Raw genomic sequence first — 4,378 nt, 5'->3', positions numbered from 1 at the left:
TCTTTTATCAACTCTTTAAGAGTAGAATTTTATATCCAATTTACATGCTTCAAATATCATCTTTCCTATTTGTTACAGTAAGGTCTTCTATCCAAATATCCACTTGTATACTGAGAGCTTTAAGAAAAAACAGGACACAGAGGGAGTTGCCATTTTTAGCAGCAATGAAATATCACTAACCCCTTTTAACATACCGAATTCACTATCAGAGGTGAGTGCACCACAAAGTCACCAGGTACAAAATTGCTAGTTCATTTTTAAATTAATAACTTGAAATTACCCCTGCCCCCCACCCCATTACATCCCATCTTTTTATAAACAGCAAACATTTTGCTATTTTATACATAGGCTGGCCGGCTTGTTTCAATATGAAAGTGCTAATTCATTTACAGATTTTTTTTAAACAGTTATGTAGTGCTACAATAAATGTCCAATAATCTACATAGGAACAATCTTTGATGATGAAAATGATGAAGATTGAATAAGGCTATGGATTACCTTATCTTATTTACATATAAAGAATAGATACCCAATGGTGAGGAAGAGACAGAAATCGGACAAATACTCATAGGTGTAAAAATTACATCTACCTCTGAGCTTATACTGTAAATGAGACATTTTAAATAGTCCTGTAGCCCATGCCTATTTTTTCCTTGGAAAAAGAAAAGCTGCCTTCATGACATCCCCTCTTGTTGCAGATTTCCACAGTGTCACTTGAACTTTCGGTCAGAATCTTACTTTCTTCAAAACATAAAGAAAATACTCCCTGCCTCCCAAGTTACCTCCCTCCCCCGCCAAAATCCTTCTGGATTCATTTTCAGTGCCAAGTTGCATGATCAGGTCCCACCTCCTGGGCTTTTTTTTGGTCCATCTATTGATCAGTTAGTTTAGAGTGGATAACATGAACCAGTTCTGGAACCGCTACTAGGAGGAACACAAGCTCTTCACTACAATCACACTGCAGGAAAGTGGTAACTCAATTCATCCCTGGTGCCGGGCCTCCAAAACTGAAAGAACTTGGCACAACTGGAGCACTGAATTTGTATCCTCCATGCTTCTCAATCACTTTGGATTCATGGGCTGCTCTTCTTTGATCAGCTAGAGTTGCTATATCCTGTAACTGTTTTCTTTGTTCTTCATTAAGACCATGAGTCAGAGCCTGATACCACACGGGATTACGATTTTGTATAGTTTGAAATATAGCTTTAAATATCTGATACCCATCAACAGGGTTATCTTCATCATCAGTGACTGTGGAATAGCCTTCCAGGGCAGTTTCTTGAGAATCATCTCCTTCCCAGTCTTCATCATCTCCATCTTTGCCCGCTTGCTTAGCCAGGATCTCCAAATATTCTTGTCCATCTTCATCAGTATCATCTTCATCACTCCCCAGTTCCTCCGATTCATCATCATCTTCAGCTTCATCATCATCATCATCATCACTGTCATTCTCGTGTTCTGCATGGCAGGCATATGCTCTTTTTACTCCATTAAATAAAAGAATAAAAGCCGGCAAAATCTGTCCAGAAACCTGATTTAAAACTTGTGGTATTTGTTCCATATCAATAAGAGCACATCGGCCCAGAACACACATCTTTCTGTCGTGAAGCCCCAAGAAACAATCAACATCATTAAGCCACTGTGTAATAAAATGATTTGTAACTGGTTCAATATTATTAGGGAAGCGAAGATTTTCTAAGGTGTTGAGAAGTAGGTGTGGATTATAATACAAAGCTGCAATGGCAACTTGCAGGCACATTGTTCGAAGTTCACTTGTCTTCACCTCTCTTGTCAGTCTCTCTAAAGCTGCTTCTACGAATAAGGGAATACACTGGTCAGTGCCATGCCCTTTGCACTGCAGAATGATGACCTCTAACAATTTTGCTGAAGAAGAGCCTGCATGACAGGTCGGATGAATGGTGTGATGTATTCTTTAGCTTTCTCTTGATTGCTGATCAGCACTTGAAGTGCAGTGGCAGCTTCCACTTTAACAGGTATTTCCCTATCATCAGTCAGACATCTTCGTGTCAGCTCTAGGGCTGTTTGCAGGTTCTGGTCACTTTTGAACTTCACTTCACAAAAATAGTGAAGGACCCAGCAAGCCCTCGCTCTCACGTAGCCTAGTTCACTGCTGAAGAGAGGGAATACATGATTCTGCAACGTACATTCCATCTGATCTTTGTAGATCTTTTTCTTCAGAAGTATTTCAGCTAAAAAGCCAATCATATGCAGGGCTCCATCTTTTTTTCGAGGATCAGCATTTGGTTCTGTAAGAATCTGGTAGCAAAATCCCACAGTCTTTTGTAGTACCTCTTTCCTCTTACTACAAGCTGTAAACAAAAGTGCCTGGGCAGCAGTGGTAGGAGAGATGAAATCCTCAAACACATCAAACTTCATGCGTATATATTCATAGGGGTCTTCTTGCCAAAGTTCCTCATCAGCATCTGTATAGCACATCAGTGGAAAAATAACATCTTGGATAACGCCTTGTATATGAGGCTTCAGATTCTTCCAGGTGAGAGCATGAGAAACTCCTTGATTAATATAATTTAATGTCTGTTGTAAAACTCGAGGAGCCATATATTGCTTCTCCTTGTACTGATATAAACACCTTCAATAAAACTTGTTGGACATCAACAGCAAATGCCTTCAGAAATACTTCAGCAAATTCATTATACTCCTTGGAAACATTGCCAGGGCTTCCATATCTTTCAAAAAGCCTTGCTAAGATACGTAAAGCCCACTTCTTACATTTCCACCATGGTAACTCAGGTCTATCATCTTCTTCAACTTGAAGTGTTTCATTAGGTACATCCCTGTTCACAACAGTCGTTAAAATTTCTATCCATTCTGTCAGGTTCTGTTGGTTTATCAGCTCCAGTGGTAGTGTATACTGAACAAGAGCATAGAAGATCTTGAAAATTTGTTTCTGGATGAGGACAGATTGATCAGACTGATCAGAAAGAAGCTGGAAAAAATGGTCCTTTAGAACTGGCAGGAAATGTTGCACTGCTGCTACCAGTGGACTCCGTTCCCCTGGTTTCTTCTACCAGAACTACAGCTGGCCCTCTGACAGAGGTTGGAGCAACAGCTGGAACATTCCTTAGCAGGAAGATAGGTAGTCATAATTTTTCACAAGCTGATAGAGGCAAAGAAGAATTCCTAGCCAACATGCACTGTTATCAGACTGAAGGTAAAAGCCAATTTTGTCCACAATGGCAGTCCAGCGACTTGGATAATCATGTTTGATGATATGATGAATGCATGTAGTAAGCTGTACCCTGATGAGCTCAGGAGAGTGGATAATGGCTTCTACAATATTTTCTCGAATACAATGTTGATCTTCTTCTGGAATAGTATAAGGGAATATATCCCCTGGTGCCGTTTCCCGACCAGGCCAATACTGTGTTATCATATTTTTCAAATAGATAACACCTGCCTGTCTCACAGGTAAATCCAGTTGTTCCCACATAGTAATCTGAAGCAGTGTTGAAACAAAATTCAGAGACTTGCGTGCTTCACTGAGCTGGCGCTCTGCGGCCTCACGCAGGGCTGGGTCCATGGTGCCCCGCAGGGCCTCGATAATGGTGTTGGGGTCCATTGCAGGGCGGACGCAGTCAAACCCAGGGCTCGGGTGCTACTGGGCCAGGAATGGCGCCGCTCACTTCGCACATGGACCCGCCGCGCTCCGCAGCGGCAACCGTTGCGAAAGGAAAGAGAAGCGCCAAGGCCCGAGATAGAACCTCGTCTCCTTGGCGTGGAGGCGGGAGATGCTCCGGCCACTTCCTGTCGGCGCAACCGTGGAGCGCTTTGGGAGATGTAGTCCACTTGGGCAGTCCGCAGCCCATGTGGCCCTGAGCTGTCGCTCCTACAGACAAGACCTGCTGGAATCCTATTAAGTGTCACCCAGAAATGTTCATCAGGAGAGTAGGTGTCCTTCGACCACCCAAGTAAATCAATGGCCCTCTGGTCTTGGAGAACAAAATTAGCAAATTCTCTTGTAAGGGCTACATAGGTGGAGCCAAAGTAAATGGTGAGATTATGGGGAGGAGACATTTTTCTTATCCAAGTCCACAGCATGAAGGAAAACAATTGGTATTTCTGCTCCAAGTGCATGTATCTGGTCCTTCTGATCATATGAGGAGGAGACAGCACCCCTGGGGTGACGTTTTTCCCTTTAAATCCTTTTATATGCTGAATGATCTCCCTGTTGGTTTTCAGGGGGAAATCTTTTTTTTTTTTATTTTTATTTTTATACAGCAGGTTCTTATTAGTCATCAATTTTATACACATCAGTGTATACATGTCAATCCCAATCGCCCAATTCATCACAACAACCCCCCCCCAACCCCCCCGTGGCTTTCCCCCCTTGGTGTAC

At 42.3% G+C, this 4,378-nt stretch overlaps 1 pseudogene; it reads right to left on the bottom strand.

Annotated features, from left to right (window-relative positions):
* Positions 1 to 826: 826 nt before the first annotated feature.
* On the bottom strand, positions 827 to 3,630 carry LOC137765272 (importin-7 pseudogene; annotated as a pseudogene).
* Between the last annotated feature and the right edge of the window lie 748 nt (positions 3,631 to 4,378).

The sequence above is a fragment of the Eschrichtius robustus genome, chromosome 5 (assembly GCF_028021215.1).
Source record: "Eschrichtius robustus isolate mEscRob2 chromosome 5, mEscRob2.pri, whole genome shotgun sequence".
NCBI classification, from domain to species: Eukaryota; Metazoa; Chordata; class Mammalia; order Artiodactyla; family Eschrichtiidae; genus Eschrichtius; species Eschrichtius robustus.
This window is presented reverse-complemented; position numbering and strand designations above follow the sequence as displayed.